Genomic DNA, 18,575 nt, shown 5'->3' on the forward strand with positions numbered 1-18,575 from the left:
TTGACACTCTCCTATAAGAGGGAAACATGCATCACTGGTTGCTTAAATTCATTCCAGATTGGTTTTCATTGTATTTTACAAATTCAAAGCTCTAGTACTGTGCCTCAGGTGGTTAAAGGCTTTTGTCATTGTTCAGCTCGGCATGGATGGCCATAGCTGATCTAATGCTTAAAGAGTTTGCTGTAAAAATGGGAAAAGTTTTTGTCACTTTCTGGCTAGACGTGGATGGCACAGCATTAAGCATATGCTTGCAAGCTTTACTTGGAAAAACAGACATTTGAGGTGAGCTGATTCAGAGTGTTGTCTGTGTTGCTCTGTATAGGAGTTGCTCTCCATTGAAATATGAGAACTACCCTGAGTATCTTGCTTCCTTTTTTGCATAATTTAGGTGGCAATCTAAGTCTGAAAAGGTATTGTGTGTGTGTGTGTATATATGTATATGTATGTGTATATATATATATACACACACACACACACACACACACACACACACACACACACACACACACACACACACACACACACACACACTTACCATGTTAAGAGTCCTGCGGGGGATGCCTCAGAGTTCTCACTTGGTTCCTATTCCTGCAATGTGCAAAGCCCTGTATTACTTACAGTGAGACTGACAGTGCCAGGACCTATATAACGGCGAGCCACATGTGGCTTGCTTGTGCTGTATGGTAAATGGTTATGTAACACACCTTACACTAGTAATCATGTGACGCAGAACTTGTAGCTACCTTTCGGTCGCTGGCATGCAATGGTGTACTGGAGATCTGTTTACTGGAAACCTGCAGAATGGTTTTTCGGGCCTCTGATCACTAATAGAGTGCAAGTATGTCATTGATCTATACAACACAATAATGCTTGTATGATAGGCTGAACAAAGACTGCCAGCCATTCACAAATATGGTTTGTTTTTCTCACTCTGAGGATCTGGTGCTGAAGCATTTCTCCACAAATTTAGCCAACTAGAGTAAAACAGAAAGAATTCTAATGATGCACTGCATGAACCCCCCTGAATCGATCCATCTCTGTGTTAGAACTTGTGGCTGGAGTATCTCAACAAGGACAGTGTGGAAATATCTGCTTTATGGAGTGTGCACCCACTCTCAAGACTATCTCTTGATGCTACTTGATGCTCATGACAAGGTGTACTGTTAATAAACACATTGATGCTCATTTTATAGGCTTGGGATAGATAAAGGCTATGCCCAGGCACAATTTACTTAACAATGAAGTAATTTCACATATTTTCCTGCATTTTGCATTACACTTCTAATGCAAAATGCCTACGTTTACAGTATTACACTATGTTGTGTAATTCTGCTTTAATTTATGTAAGAATGAGCTTGTAGGAGCACTGGAACAATGCGAACAAATAGAACACAAGTTACTGTTGGACCCTCACATTTAAAATGAATTAAAGGATGCATTTTATGCAACAAAAAAAATAGCACAAAATTCTGGATCAGCATTTTGCATAATTTTGTTTAGTTTCAGCAAAGAAAATTACATGAATTTCACTCCGGCCTACTGAAAGATTGAATGAACCCACTGAAATTTGACCATACAGCTAGGCAGAGGCTCTAAAACTAGGCATACTACTACTCTGAACTACCAGACTAGGACCCACTCCAAGATAATAACTTTCTTTTATATAGGGCCTGATACCACAGTTTGTAATTTAGATGGATTGTGAAAAGGAGATGTTACTATCATCTAATTTAATAATACTCAATTTAACAACCTCCAAAAGCTGAAAGCTGCAGGGATTCAAAACTAGGACCTAAAGGTCACAGAACACGTGAGGTGCTCAAGTAATACTGTTTTACAGAAAGAGCAACACAGACACGAAATTGTCTTCCTCAGGAATTATCTCAAATATAGCCTAGTTAACTGGAAATTATCGCACCAGACCCTATCCTTTCCCTTTCAGTTGCCTCCCCCTTTTTATTGCTGTCATTCAATCCATTAGCTTCTTCCTTTACTTAAGTTCAAAGTCTTCCTACAACTTCTCAAGTTCAGCAGGTGATATTGGACCTTTCTTAGCTGACCAAGATTTCCTGTTTTACTAAATAAGAGTCCTTGCGCTGTAGAGGAGAGGAAGCAAGAACCCTTAAAATGTGGTTAAGGCTAAGGAGGGGCCCTAATGTAAATAAAAGGAAGGAGGGGACTACTAAACTAGAACTAAGACTGGAGAGACCTTAAAGAGAACAAAAAGCAGAGGAAACACCTACAACTGAGCTGGTAATTGGAGGGTGGAATTGAATCGGACTTAAAGCTTGGGGAACCCTTGAACAGACCTATCCACTTCAGAAAGGTATACAGATTTTGCTTCATTATAAATTTGCAGGGAATCCAAGGGAGCCTAGTGCTTAAGCTCTAGCGTAATAAATGGGACTAACGGGTGTATTTTCCAACGATGTACTTGAAATGTACTTTTTAAAAGCAAGTTGTTTTTAAAGGAAGTTGTAAAATATTCTGATTACTCCTCCACTCCACATTGCAGTCAGCTGCTGGTGGCTGCACCACTCACCTCAGAGCCTCTTTAAGGATTTTTAGTGCCCCAGGGTAGCTGTGTTTTGGGGAAAAATGAATGTATTACCCATTTCAACTAACTCAAAGTTTTTAACCATACTGAATGATATGTTAACTTTCAGAAAAGGAGGTATGCAAACACAGCCAAAATCTGAAGGTGCCAGGAGCCCATCATCCAACTATTACCAAAGGAAAGCTTTAAGAAACATTGATAAATGCATTTTTTTTGCTCTTGGATTTAGATTTGTTGTCTCTCAACATTTTGCAGGAAATTCACTATCAACCAACAACCTCTTACCTCTCATTGTAGGAAACGCACATTAAACATTAAATAGTAATGTGGAGGACATTTAGGGGACTAGTGAACACTATTAAAATAAGACATGCACAACTATTTTGCTAGTTATACATCATCACAATTAAATCCACCTCCTCAGTTGGCAGTCTCGCTGCAACAGATTATATCACAGCACTGCTTTAAGTATTTTCCCAATTCCATTGAAATGAATCTAATTGTCTCCTTAAATCTATTCCTTTCCTGTTCTCTTACTCTGTGTTAATTTTTTAGCTAGACAACAACCTCCGACTCTGGTGAATAGGAGAAATGGAAGAGGGGTAGGAGAGATAGTTCTAAAAATGGTGTAGCAAGAGGGGCAAAGTAGAGGGAGAAGGAGACCGAGAAACATGGCATTGAGACAGAGAGGTAAAGAGAAATATAAGGTAAAAAGAGAAGAGGGGTGTGTACAGAATGAGAGGTAGAGCGGTAGGCATGTTTCTACAGTGAGGTAGACAAGTAGCTAGAGAGAGAGATCGATAAAGTAAAATTGGAGAAAGGCAGAGGCTTACATCAAGGGTGACAGAGTGAATAAAAAATGTAAGATGAGTTACTCATAAAGGCAGAGTGAGATAAAGGTAGATAATAGATAAGGTAGTGGGAGATGTAAAGAGATGCAAGGTAAAAAGCAATGAGAAAGAGGGGGGAAATGTTAAGAGATATATGGAAAGGCAGGTCGGGTAAAGAGAGCAGTGAGACTGAATGGAATAAAGGAAAGTGTGAAGAGTAGAAAGTGAGATGAGGTGTTGGGATAAAAGAAGTGAATTAGGGAGACATAGATGAGGCACAGAAGTGAGGTGAGGTTTATACTGCGAGAGAGAGTGGGAGAAACAGAGGGTGAAAAATAGTGTGTTATGCGATAAAGAAATAGGCAGAAACAGAGATGTGTGTTAGAGAAGTGTACAAAGAGCACTGTAGAGAGAGAGTGAGCTGAGGTAGGGAGGGTGAACTGAAGAAGAGAGAAGATGCAGAGATAGATTAAGCAGAGAGGAGGTGCTGATGGAGAAAAAAGATAAAGAAGGAAATGTATTGAGAAAGAGATAAGTATAGGGGGAACAGGAATAGGAAGAACGTGAAGAGGTGGAGAAGGTGGGTATCAAACAAATGGTGAGTTTTGGAAATGAGACATTGGGCATTTATATAGCTATAGATGATATGGTGAGAGATGTGAGACAGAAATGAGGTAGAGTCAGAGGGGTGAGAAGGTAATTGGGTCAAAAGAGTTTCATGTATGGAGAGAGAGTGACAAAGGCTAGATAGAATGATACATTTGAGAGAGTACTCAGGATAATGGAGGAGAGACACAGGATGTGAGATGGAAACAGAACAGTACCTACAGAGAGCTGGTCGAGATAGCCAGTTGAGTAAGATAGAGGGGTAAGGAGGTAAAGTTGTAGAGGTAGGGATAAAGATTGGTAGAGAGACAGAGGTAGGTTAATGACAGAGAGGTAGACTGACATGGGGTGAGAGAGGTGTATTGATAGTGAGGTTGGGTAAATCTAGGTGATGTGAAGAGTTCAAATAAAGTGGGAACTGTGATATGTACATAAAGTTGTAGAGATGTAAAGAGAAAGGGATGAGATAGAAGAGGTGAGGTGAGGTGAGGTGATGACGGAAAGACAAAGGTTATTCTTTAATTTAATTGTCATAAAATGCCTGAGAGCACGAGGATGGTCAGGTAGGTATGTGCTTCTAAGATTCTGCAAAGTGTGCATGCCAAAATAACAAAAACAAGGAATCTGATTTGTGTGCACAATGATTTTATGGCAGTCCTTCTGGCTAGCTTGCACACTTTACCTGCGTGGTAGTTAAGTGCTGGGTGTCTTGGGCAATTTCACACTATACCCATACCTTAAAACAGTTGTTCAACAAGTCTCAGAAATACAAGAAAGATCAAAACTGTTTAGTTACTCAAACAATGACATGGAACATGTTTGCATCCAAGAGTACAGTTGGTAGGCATCAAGGTGCAGATTGTGCTTCAGTTTAGGGAAGAACAGGTTGATGTACATCGAAGGCATTGAATGTTGTGCATCTGGGAGGACAGGGCTATAAACAGCAAGGGGCAAAGAGTGGTACACATGGGATACTTGCTTTTGTGCATTAGCGGGCATAGTGTGATGTGCAGCAGTGAGCATAGATTAATTTGCACATTCTTGATGTCCCTGAGCACATAGTGATGCCAAAGGCCTGATTAGCACAAGGGTATGCATGAGTGTGGTCTATACAAATGGGAGCCTGTGTGTCCGTTCCCCTGTGTCCGCATTAGTGTATGTTTGTTGATTATCAGCAAACATAATGACCACCTCTCACTGACAGCACCTCCCATCCATGACATCTGTTAGATTTTAACATAGAAGAGAATTCATAGATCCATGGATGGATAGAGGGACCTCTAATTGTAAAAGCACATGTCCCTTTAGCAGTAGCAGGGGCAGCTTCTCCATATGGGCGGTTAGTCTGTTTACATGGGTGGTATTGGTGACTACAGACACAGCATGTTTGGCTTCTTCCATGGATGCCTTTATATTTGTGGTTCTGTTGGATGGGTGTCTGTATATCTGTGTGCATGGGTTGCCCATATATGTTATTTCTGTGTGTTTGCCTGTATTAACTCATGTCTCTAGAGATGTTATTGTCAGTATGCAGTTGAGTTTCTATATGCTGTGTTCTAATGTGTACATATGTTATGCATGAGAGGCCTCCAGACATACTTACCTGCATGCACTATTTTCGGCAAAAGGAGACCATCATGGCAGCGGTATGTTCCACTGATGCAATCTCTTTTGAAGGACAAACTTTTCACAATTATCAAGACCTGTCAGGAACATGTTACAAAAATGGAGAACTGGCTCTACGTAGTTGTTGTGTTGTAGAATTCTCGGCATGCACGTACATGTCAAAAATTCTACATTCCAAAAGTCGGCGGTTGGAGCTGGAGGACGGAAAGACAGAGGTGGGCGAGGGATCGTTTCTGTGCAACGGATATATTTGAATAAATATACTTAAATATTAACTATTAAACGGAACAGCGTCTATCATTACATTGGCGACGAGCGCCTACCTCCACCTCCACATCACCGTGGCACGGAGACGTTAAAAGTGGACCCGCGATCCTGACGGCGACCGGTGAAGGTGACCTCTCCACTAGGTTGAAATTCAGATGGCACGAAGTAGATGAGGGTCACCGCGCATGGATTTTGAGGCAGATTGAGGCTAGTAAGCAGAAAATCTATTTTTATGCAAACAACCCCTACCGCCCATAAAGAAAACGTCGATTGACGTGACGGCCATCTTGGGGGTAGAAAATACTGGTTGGATCAATCTTCAAATAACGTGGCGGCCATCTTGGGAGTAGAAAATCAGATTTCTCTTTTGAATTTGGACAGTATAATGTAGAATGCCATCAAAGTACTACACACAAGTGTGACTGCCTACAACTAATGTTAGATATGGTCTAGATGTATGTTTTAAGACTTGTTGGACAGATCTTTGCTTTATCAAGTGGTTCTTAGAACTCGAGTTACCAGCTGATTAAAGCTAAAGTGTTTTTCATCACACGAAAACATATATTAAACAATAAACTGTCCAATATTTACATTGTGAATTACCATGGCTACCAATACGCAAGGAATAGTGCCACCTCCCCCGTTCCTTGCACAACCAGGTAATCCACCTATTCCTTGGGATGAATGGATTTACATTTTTGAAAATTATTTGGTGGCACTTGATGGCCAGGATTTGATACCAGCAAGAAAAAAAGCCATTCTTTTAAGTACTACAGGACAGGAAGGTCAACGCATATTTAAGTACTTACCTCAACCATTGGTAGAAGAAGGTCAACTGGAAATGGATGTATATAAGGAGGCGAGAAAAAGATTGGAAAAAAGATTTTCGAAAGAAGTCAACATTGTCATGGCAAGACATACATTTTATACTCAACCACAAAGATCAGAGGAGAGTATTGATGAATTTGTTACAAGGCTGAGAGAGTTATCCACCAAATGTCAATTTGGTGCGATGACTGAAGAATTGATACGAGATCAATTAATCATTCAGTGTCATAGCAAAATAAATGCAGGAGAGGTTATAGGCAGCCAAAAATTCGTCGTTGAAGGATGCTATCGATATAGCAAAAGTTGTTGAACAATCTGAATATTGTATGAGGGAGATGGAAAAGAAAGAGAGAGTGTCCAATGATAGTTCTGATACAAATATAACTTGTGTTATGAAAGAAGGCAATGATGTTTTGGCAAGGTCAAAAGGTGGGCGTATGTTCAAGGGTGCCAATAAGAATAGCAATGTCAACAAGTCTTACAGTAAGGTGTGTACGAGATGTGGGAGTAAATTTCACAATGCAGACTCAAAATCATGCTTTGCCTTGGGTAAAGACTGCATGAAATGCAGTAAAAAGGGGCATTTTGCACGTATGTGTAAGAATAGTGGAAAGTCTAGAGTAGGTGTCCTACATAAAGATTGCATGGAGGAGGCCGAGGAAATAGAGTTTTATCCATAGAGAAAACTGGACAGGAGAAGAGCAGGATACATAGACCTCCCAGACCAACTGCAAATTTCATGGTACGTGGGAGAAAGGTACGACTGATGATTGATTCTGGTTCACTATACACAATTGTGCCCAAGAGCTTATTAGCTAAAGAATGGCCCAATGTGCATCTTCTACCAAAAGATATCAATCCTGGTGGGTATCAAGGTGAGAAAATAGATATAATTTGTTACATGTTGGCCAACATAGGCTTTGCTGAGATACAAATTGAGGGTAAGGTTTATGTGGCCACTAGTGGTCCACCAATTCTGGGTTGGCATCACCAGTATGATTTACACATAAGATTGGATCCCAGGACAGATGATAGGGTGATGTTGTTACAAGACAATAACTTAGGTAACATATTGGAGGAATACAAAGAGGTTTTTACCGATAAGGTAGGAGAACTTAAAGGGTATACACACAAGATCATACTAAGGAAAGATGCAGTTCCTGTGCAGCACAGATTGAGGAGGGTTCCTATTAAGGCAAGGAATGAGGTAAAAAAAAAAAGATTTGTGACATGGTACAAGAGGGCATCATAGAACGTATTGAAATATCAAGTTGGATCTCCCCAGTGGTCATCACGAGTAAGCCTCATGGGTCTTTGAGATTCTGTGTCGACCTCAGGTCACTTAATCAAAATATAGTGGTGGATAATTACCCATTGCCAAATATTAACAAATTCATTTTACTCCTGAGAGGGGGGAAATATTTCTCTAAGTTAGATCTTAGAAGTGCATATCACCAGGTCAAATTGCATGAGGAATCCAAAGCGTTAACAGCGTTTATTACTATGGATGGGGTCTATCAGTTTAATAGAATGCCATTTGGGTTGGCCTCTGCGGCAGGTGTATTTCAGAGAATAATGTGTGATGTGTTTGAAGGGGTTGATAACGTGCTGTATTTTCAAGATGACATCTTAGGTTTCGGGGAAACTTTGGAAAAACATAACCAAGTACTGAATTGTGCATTATAGAGAGTTATGAGAGCAGGCCTTACCCTGAAAAGAGAAAAATTAAAATTTTTAGTTGAAGAAATTGAGTATTTGGGACATACCCTCTCTGAACAAGGAGTAAAACCAATGAGGAAACTGTTGGATGCCATTGAAAAAGTTCCATCCCCCCAGGATAAAGAACAACTGAGATCATTCATGGGACTCATTGAGTACTACTCCAAATTCATAAAGAATTTTGCTGACAAAACGGAGAGTATAAGAAAACTTTTACGCAAGGGGCAAAAGTTCCAATGGGAGGATGATCAAGAGATGGCTTTACAGAAAATAAAAAAGAAATGTGTGAAGCTAAAGTTTTGGTACCTTTCAACGTTGAAGCTAAAACTATTCTAACAGTGGATGCGAGTGCAATTGGACTAGGAGCTGTGCTTTCACAGAACTCTGACAAAGGAGAAGAGACTGTGGCATTTGCATCACGATAATTGACCAAATCGGAACAAAATTACTCAGTCATTGAAAAAGAGACATTGGCTGCATCGTGGGGCATTGAGTATTTCAGAACTTATATTTGGGGACGTAAGATAACATTGCGCACTGATCATAAACCATTGTTGAGGGTACTGTTACCCGGGGGTGCTAACAAAGTGTCTCCATGCCTGGCCAGATTAGCGGCAAGGTTACAGGAGAATCAGTTCACTATTGAATACATTCCTGGATGGCGTAACGTTCAGGCAGATTGCCTATCTCGCTTGCCATTGAATTGGCAGGAGGTTGATAAACAACGTATACAGGAGTATGAGAACGATGGTGCGGTTGCAAGTGTTGAAGACGTGCTGGAATGCACTCTAGGTGTGGTATCGCGTGAGGAGTGGTGTGAGGAAATGGAGAGAGATGAGGTGATGAAGAACGTTATTAATTTAATTGTTAGTGGAGAAAGGAGAGAGAGTACATTGAACCCTCAGGTTCGACCCTATGCAAAGATTCTGGAGGAATTGTCTATGGTCACTAGGAATATTGTGGTGAGGGGTGACAAGTTTGTCCCTCCGGTGGGTGTGCGGTACAAACTGTTTTGGTTGGCTCACAAAGGTCATTTAGGGCAGACTTTAACAAAAAAAAGACTAAAGGAAATTTTTTGGTGGCCAGGGATTGATGGTGATGTTAGTAATTGGGTTGAAAGGTGTGTTGATTGTGTGGAGAGTGAGAAGAGATTGAAAGTGGGCAAACAAGGTTTATTGGGATCCATATCAGATCCTGGCATAGTGTGGCATACTGTGTGCATGGATTTCATTGGACCTTTGAACGGTGTTCCTTGGGATCTAAAGTACGCTTTAGTAATGATTGATGTGCATTCAAAATGTTTGACAGTGAAATTTATGAAGGAGATTACTACCAGAGCAACTATTAGGACAATGCAGGAAATATTTCATGAAGAGGGTTATCCAATGGAACTCATTACAGATAATGGGACACAGTTATTTTCCCATGAGATGGAACGATTCCTCAAACAGACAGGGATACATCATTCCCGTACTGCATTGTACAATCCACAGGCAAATGGCATGGTAGAGAGGTGCAGTTGGATGGTAAAAGGCGTTATCAACATGGCTATAAGGGGTGGCAAGAATATACGTACCATGGTGAATGACCTTGTATGGGCGTATCGCACCACTGTGCACAGTGTTACAGGTAAAATTCCTTTTGAGGAGATGAGAGGGAGGAAAGCATGTTCAAAAGTTAACCCACCATGCTTGGTGTCAGTTTTAGAGGAAGGGGATTCGATCCAAAAGAGTGCAGGGACATCACGATCAGTTTGGGGAAAGGATATTAAGAAGGGAGATTTGGTGAAAATTAGAGTGGTGAGTACTGGAAATAGTTTTATGAAATTTCGGGGCCCATACTTAGTTAAAGATGTACGTGAATTTCATGTTGTTATGGAAAATGGAGAACGGTGGAATAAGAGGAAAGTAGCTCTGTATTGCAGAGGTAATGGAAATGGGAAGAGGAAGATGGGCTCTGAGAGATGGGTTCCAGATGAAAATAGTGTTTTTTTGTTTGCGTGATGAGGATTTATTAGATAAAGGAAGAGTGGATGTACAGGAGAGGGATTATTTGCAAAATGAATGTCAACAAAAGACAGAGATGGTACTACATACAGATATGAATAGAGGGAATGTTCAAACTAAGAGTAGGGTTAAGACCTCGTAAACCTCAAGGATATTTACGAGATTATATTGAGTGAAGTTGACTTTGATTTATACTACATATGTAGGTTATCTTGTAAGACGTTGTATATAGTTTTAAGTTTATATGGGATTGTGCATCCTATTTTATTTTAACTCTATGAACTTTGTTTCCAATTGTTTTAGTGTGCAATCTGTGTTGTTGGTACTTATTTGTTTGCTTATTTATTATTATTTTCAATCCCCTATTCTCTCATCCATTGTTTGTAAAGGGGGTGGATATGTTGTGTTGTAGAATTCTCGGCATGCACGTACATGTCGAGAATTCTACATTCCAAAAGTCGGCAGTTGGAGCTGGAGGACGGAAAGACGGAGGTGGGCGAGGGATCGTTTCTGTGCTATGGATATATTTGAATAAATATACTTAAATATTAACTATTAATCGGAACAGCATCTATCATTACAGTAGTCTGTTATCTGAGTTGTCACCAACACACAAAATCTTTTCAACCATCTCGTTTTAAGATAGTTCTCCAGTATTGTGACAATTTTAGATTTAAACTTCTCTGAATATTTGTGCAAAATAGACTTTATGGCAAAACTTTCTGTACACTTTAATGTTTGAATCTGAATTGTGAAGGTAAAACCCTCTCCCGACATAGTGCACGTTATTAACTTGCTTATGTGGGGCCAGGCCATCTATACTCTTATTACATTTGTTATATCCCTTGGTCATAATAAGGACTTCCATAGCCTCTCGAACTACACAAGAAACCTTACCCCCACTTCTGCTTTCATGCATAAAAACAGATATTTCTACTAATTTAGTTATCTGTATTGCATCTTTGAGTGATGGAGTGTTCACTGCACAAAGTCTTTTTTGTATTTTCTTTCTATTGCATTGGGCTATTAGTTGATCACATATCAACTGGTTACTCATTGTGCCGTTTTGGCACTTTACTGATAATTCAGGTAACGTTGAAATGAACTCTTCGACTGTCTCTCCCACTCTTTGTGGTGGTGTGTAAAATGTATACCTGGTCATAACTATTTTACCGTCTTTTGCAAATCTGTTCCCTGATATTTTATTTGCTTCTTTGTAAGTGCCACATTTCTTTTGACTATACTGATCAAGCGCTGTAGGTAAATATTTGTAAACTCGTTCAACGTCTTTGCTGAGTGTCCTTAGGAAATGGCTTTGTTTCTGGAAGAAGCAAACGTTTTGGTCGTCTAAAGCTTATAAAAAATTGTCAGATGGGTCAATCCATTCTTCCCAGTCAATGGGTGGCATCTCTGTTTGTATCAAAATTAATGGTGGGTGTATAATTTCAGAGGATTCCATGTTTGCAAATAAAAGTTGAAAGACAGCACGCTCGTAGGCGAACATAAACGTGTGGTCTTTACTTCTAGTTTCAATAGAAATTTATTTTAGAATAGTCTTGTTTCCATTGTGATTCTTTGAGAGAAGATAACCGGTTATCCTTTCTTTGCTTTAGTTATCGAAGAACACCACTGGAAGGGCCACACTGGTAGAAGCTGGGCAGCAGAGGCTTGACAGTCGAGGGTAAGAGAGACCCATTTTTTATGTCTACTTAAGTTCAGATTCACCCCCCCAAAAAATCACAGTTTATATTTTAATACAAATATGTGAGTTGGCATAATGTCACCAATGTCTTTTTTCCTATTAAAATCAAAAGATCTTAACTTCAGCCAGATCAACAACCTGGTCGTTGAAGTTGTCTATACTACTTCTCTTACATTGGAACTATATATATCGGAGCAAAATGTAGCCCTCCTGACAGTGTTTCCTTACAACTGATAGAAGTCGTGCCAATGGGGTACTTTATCGAAGCGGCGCTGCTGTTCTCATACTGTTTCTGGGCTTTTGGTGCAGGTAGCAAAGCGTCTGTCACACAGCTTCTATACTTCTGGTGCATTTTTTCCTGGTAATGCTACTTTTGTGATGCTCTTTCCATAGGTATGCTGCGGGTTGTACTGAAGATGTCAGGCTGTTTCTTCAAGTAGCACTGCTATTGTATATGTGCATTTACACCTGGTGCAAATAATTATTCTGCTTTTTAGCCATTTAAACATTTGTAAAAACTCCAGTGATTAATTGGTCTTTTGAAAAGTCTGTTAATGATTGGTACCATGAGGTATTAATAGATGCATATTCTTTTTAATGAATGTTATATAAAAGATTGCTCTTGATTATTGGTAAAATGTAGGGGAATAGAATATTTTTAGGGTAATTCCACATTCCCGACGCTCTGACCTCAACAATGGTAGACTTTTCAGTTGCAAATAGACTGTTACAAAATTGAAATCTCATGTGTGTTGGAATGTCTTCATGCACAAATTAGGAGTTGTGTGGGATTTTGGGCATTCTTGTGCATTAATCACAAGAAAGGTGATGGGAGGGGCGTTTGCAATTAGCCTAACTGCAGACAATCATTCAGACAACCTTCCAACCCTTTGTTTTTCATCCACTGTGCACTTCTAAACATAGGCCTGCTTTATGAAAATCAGTACTGGCTATGCCTCTCATGGGAACTGTCCACCCCAAACCTCCAGGCGAGGCCCCCCTTCATGAGGGAACACAAGCAACCCCAGACGTGTTTCGGCCACCTTAGGCCTTGTCAGAGAGGTATAGCTTTGATTCTATGGCACAGTCCGTTCATGTGTAGCCACCCACAAATGTGGAACTTCGTGGCTGTTCAGCAAAGAGTTGGAGTAGGTGTCTCACCCTGGACACATAGAACAAATAACTTATGGCATAAAGAGGGTTAATCAGGTTTATTTGGCAGGAAGGGGTGAGTGTAATGATCGACAGATGCAGGAGATGTAGAGGAATGGTTTGCTTCGGGAGGAAAAATATTTTAACTATATGAAGCAATAAAGGTTTAATGTGCATGTGAGCGTTGGTCATCCAGTTATGCATAGAGATTGGGCACTAGTCACTTCCACCTCTTGAAATATTGCTGCTGCATGTGTAGGAAATCGATATCTGTAATTCACTTACTTGAACGCTGTAGGAAAGTACCATCTTCCCTGGCATGTTACCCCCATATTTCACTGTATATATGTTGTTTTAGTGTATGTGTCACTGGGACCCTGCCAGCCAGGGCCCCAGTGCTCATACGTGTGCCCTGTATGTGTTCCCTGTGTGATGACTCACCACAGTGGTTATGCTCTCTCTGCTTTCTAAATTGTCACTAACAGGCTAGTGACCAATTTCACCAATTCACATTGGCATACTGGAACACCCTTATAATTCCCTAGTATATGGTACTGATGTACCCAGGGTATTGGGGTTACAGGAGATCCCTATGGGCTGCAGCATTTCTTTTGCCACCCATAGGGAGCTCTGACAATTCTTACACAGGCCTGCCACTGCAGCCTGAGTGAAATAACGTCCACTTTATTTCACAGCCATTTACCACTGCACTTAAGTAACCTATATGTCACCTATATGTCTAACCTTTACCTGGTAAAGGTTGGGTGCTAAGTTACTTAGTGTGTGGGCACCCTGGCACTAGCCAAGGTGCCCCCACATCGTTCAGGACAAATTCCCCAGACTTTGTGAGTGCGGGGACACCAGTACACGCGTGCACTGTACATAGGTCACTACCTATGTACAGCGTCACAATGGTAACTCCGAACATGGCCATGTAACATGTCTAAGATCATGGAATTGTCACCCCAATGCCACTCTGGCATTGGGGAGACAATTCCATGATCCCCCGAGTCTCTAGCACAGACCTAGGTACTGCCAAACTACCTTTCCCGGGGTTTCACTGCAGCTGCTGCTGCTGCCAACCCCTCAGACAGGTTTCTGCCCTCCTGGGGTCCGGCCTGGCCCAGGAAGGCAGAACAAAGGACTTCCTCAGAGAGAGGGTGTTACACCCTCTCCCTTTGGAAAAAGGTGTCAGGGCTGGGGAGGAGTAGCCTCCCCAGCCTCTGGAAATGCTTTGATGGGCACAGATGGTGCCCATCTCTGCATAAGCCAGTCTGCACCGGTTCAGGGATCCCCCAACCCTGCTCTGGCGCGAAACTGGACAAAGGAAAGGGGAGTGACCACTCCCCTGACCTGCACCTCCCAGGGGAGGTGCCCAGAGATCCTCCAGTGTGCTCCAGACCTCTGCCATCTTGGAAACAGAAGTGCTGCTGGCACACTGGACTGCTCTCAGTGGCCAGTGCCAGCAGGTGACGTCAGAGACTCCTTCTGATAGGCTCTTACCTGTGTTGCTAGCCTATCCTCCTTCCTAGGTAGCCAAACCTAATTTTCTGGCTATTTAGGGTCTCTGCTTTGGGGAATTCTTTAGATAACGAATGCAAGAGCTCATCAGAGTTCCTCTGCATCTCTCTCTTCACCTTCTGCCACAGGATTGACCGCCGACTGCTCAGGACGCCTGCAAAACCGCAACAAAGTAGCAAAGACGACTACTGCAACCTTGTATCGCTGATCCTGCCGCCTTCTTGACTGTTTCCTGGTGGTGCTCTGGGGGTAGCCTGCCTCCTCTCTGCACTAGGAGCTCTGAAGAAATCTCCTGTGGGTCGACGGAATCTTCCCCCTGCAACCGCAGGCAACAAAAGACTGCATCACCGGTCCTCTGGGTCCCCTCTCAGCACGACGAGCGTGGTCCCTGGAACTCAGCAACTCTGTCCAAGTGACTCCCACAGTCCAGTGACTCTTCAGTCCAAGTTTGGTGGAGGTAAGTCCTTGCCTCCCCACGCTAGACTGCATTGCTGGGTACTGCGTGATTTGCAGCTGCTCCGGCTCCTGTGCACTCTTCCAGGATTTCCTTCGTGCACAGCCAAGCCTGGGTCTCCGACACTCTAACCTGCAGTGCACAACCTCCTGAGTTGTCCTCCGGCGTCGAGGGACTCCCTTTTGTGTCTTCGGGTGAGCTCCGGTTCACTCCTCTTCGTAGTGCCTGTTCCGGTACTTCTGCAGGTGCTGCCTGCTTCTGTGAAAGGCTCCCTGACTTGCTGGGTGCCCCCTCTGTCTCCTCATCCAAGTAACGACATCCTGGTCCCTCCTGGGCCGCAGCAGCATCCAAAAACCCTAACCGCGACCCTTGAAGCTAGCAAGGCTTGTTTGCGGTCTTTCTACGTGGGAACACCTCTGCAAGCCTCTACACGACGTGGGACATCCATCCTCCAAAGGGGAAGTTTCTAGCCCTCTTCGTTCTTGCTGAATCCACAGCTTCTACCATCCGGTGGCAGCTTCTTTGCACCCTCAGCTGGCATTTCCTGGGCATCTGCCCAATCTCGACTTTGTCGCGACTCTTGGACTTGGTCCCCTTGTTCCACAGGTACTCTCATCTGGAAATCCACTTTGGTTGCATTGCTGGTGTTGGTCTTCCTTGCAGAATTCTCCTATCAGGACTTCTGTGCTCTCTGGGGAATCCAGGTGCCCTTTACACCTATTTTTCAGGGTCTTGGGGTGGGCTATTTTTCTAACCCTCACTGTTTTCTTACAGTCCCAGCGACCCTCTACAAGCTCACATAGGTTTGGGGTCCATTTGTGGTTCGCATTCCACTTTTGGAGTATATGGTGTATGTTGCCCCTATACCTATGTGCTCCTATTGCAATCTACTGTAACTTTACATTGCTTGCATTACTTCCTTTTGCTATTACTGCATATTTTTGGTATTGTGTACATATATCTTGTGTATATTTGGCATCCTCATACTGAGGGTACTTACTGAGATACTTTTGGCATATTGTCATAAAAATAAAGTACATTTATTTTTAGTATATCTGTGTATTGTGTTTTCTTATTATATTGTGCATATGACACCAGTGGTATAGTAGGAGCTTTGCATGTCTCCTAGTTCAGCCTAAGCTGCTCTGCTATAGCTACCTTCTATCAGCCTAAGCTGCTAGAAACACCTCTTCTACACTAATAAGGGATAACTGGACCTGGTACAGAGTGTAAGTACCCCTTGGTACCCACTACAAGCCAGGCCAGCCTCCTACAAACGCTCCTTGAATTCTTTGAGAATTCTTAAACGGTTAGACATTTGCTCCAAATGTAAGGCTAAGGCAGCAGGAGCAAATATTCACCCTTTGTTGGGGTAGTTTTGTGAACTAGCCTCTTAACAGATAAAGGAACTCTTAGAACAATGTTGCACTTCTCGGAGATCGTTTGTAGGAAGAGCAGGAGGGCCCGTAAAGGGCTCGAAAATGTTAGTAGAAATGTGCATTTATATTTTTAGTTTGAGTTCTTTTTCAGTTGATGAGGTGATTTTTGTTTTCACAACTTTGAAATTGCCCTGTTTGCCTCGATTTCGGATAGTGTTTGCATTGTTTAGATACACTTCGATTGCAAACTGGCATAAGTTAGCTTTTAGTTGTGTCAATGAACACTGGACATTTCTGCTGCCCAAAGTTGTAAAAGAATAAGTGAATAAAGAGGACACACAAACACCTGCAGTGGTCCAGCATGGCTCTGTGTTGGAGTGTGAACAGCCGTGATGTATTCTCTAGGAGTTTTTGGCATCTGGAGACCGAGAGAGGGATGTTGCTTACATTAATAAGGGTGAAATCCGCCTTGGATTACTTGTTTTCCGTTTCATGGAGGATCTGCCCTGGCAGCTCCGAATGGATTGTTCCCAATCGAGCACGGTCAAGAATGGTTTGCACATAGCTGGGTTCAAACTGAGGTGGCCAGGTGTGCAGAATAATGGTGGACTAGGATGTGCCCCCCAGTAACTACCAGTGGCTGAGATTAATTCTAGCATTCCAACCATCACTTGGGCACTCTAAGTGAAACTATATTCTAAGATGTGGGTCCTTGCACGCTGTGCCAGTTGATCCAAGCTAAATCCTTCTAATAAGCCCGAACAAGGGTTAAAGTGTCTTCGGTTGCATGTGTTCCGGTTAAGGGAGGGCCTGGCCTGGCAGTTCGGGCTGGACTGTTCCTATTGGAGCTGGATCGAGTCTGATTTGTATACAGCTGGGTCCAAACTGAGTTGGCAAAGTGTGGAAAATAATGATGGACTGGGATAGTGCCCTGAGTAATTATTGGTGGCTGACATTTATTCAAGCATTCCTTCAGTTTCTGATTTTTTTTGTATATTTCAGGATGCTTTTCAGGGCATCACTTGTTACTATTTTTAGGAATCCGATAAGGCTTGACTAGTTGTTTAGCACTCAATGAGGGTTGTTATCCAGCTCTTTATATCAGAATAATGGGGGGAATACGTTGAGACGTAAAATTTCTGTACTTGATAGATCTGATAGAGACTTCTAGTTGCAGATTCCTTACCTTAGAATCTTTTCCCAGGCGTCAGACTGGGTCTGGAGATTTTTTCTTCGAGCAATACCCTTGCGCATTGGTAGGCTTCGTAGGCATTATGGGGGAATGCCATGGGCTAAGGTCAGAAGGAACTCCCTAAACTCCTGAGGCACTACCACTCTCCTAGTGGCACCAGGTTTGGGATCTCTTGCCTCAGTGTAAAGGAGTCCATCTTTCCAATAGACCTTGTGTGTTCCACTGACATTTCCTTTTTCTTGGTCAGCAGCTTGCTGCCTTAGGCCTTCAAGAGAGGGACAAGTTTCTTGCCTATTGTACAGCTGTTCCTTTGAGGGGCCCCTGGGCCCAAGAGCTCAACCTGATAAGGTTCTAACTCTATAGGCTCATTTCCCTCAGGGGATAGAACTTCTTCCTGAGAAGAGAGGTTCTGTTTCTTTTTCTGTGTTGAAGCTGGTTCCCCAGTCTTCTTTCCTTTTCTCTTGGAGGGTTGGGCTATTATTCCAGACTCCAACACCTCTTTTTCACCCTGAACTCTGCACTGTGCCCTAGTCTTGACACACACCAGTTCAGGGATACCCAGCATGGCTGCAGGGGTTTTGAGTTCTACCTCCGCCCATGCTGAGGACTCCAGATCATTTCCAAGCAGACATTCAACTGGCATAGCAGAAGAGACTACCACCCTCCCCACTCTAAAGTTACTGTAGCTATGGGATGTACTTTAGTCTGACTGTCAGCATTGGTGACTGGATAGGTT

The 18,575-nt window shown here is 42.3% G+C and overlaps 1 protein-coding gene across 2 annotated transcripts in view; it reads left to right on the forward strand.

The window, feature by feature from the left end:
* The window catches only part of HPCAL1 (hippocalcin like 1), a 1,255,899-nt gene that overhangs the window by 639,003 nt on the left and 598,321 nt on the right, over nucleotides 1-18,575 (forward strand). For both annotated transcript variants that reach the window (XM_069235927.1, XM_069235926.1), the window contains exon 4: nucleotides 12,053-12,120. The gene's annotated coding sequence lies outside the window, so the exon portion shown is untranslated. The remainder of the gene's footprint in view (nucleotides 1-12,052; nucleotides 12,121-18,575) is intronic.

The sequence above is a fragment of the Pleurodeles waltl genome, chromosome 5, assembly GCF_031143425.1.
Source record: "Pleurodeles waltl isolate 20211129_DDA chromosome 5, aPleWal1.hap1.20221129, whole genome shotgun sequence".
Classification (NCBI taxonomy): Eukaryota; Metazoa; Chordata; class Amphibia; order Caudata; family Salamandridae; genus Pleurodeles; species Pleurodeles waltl.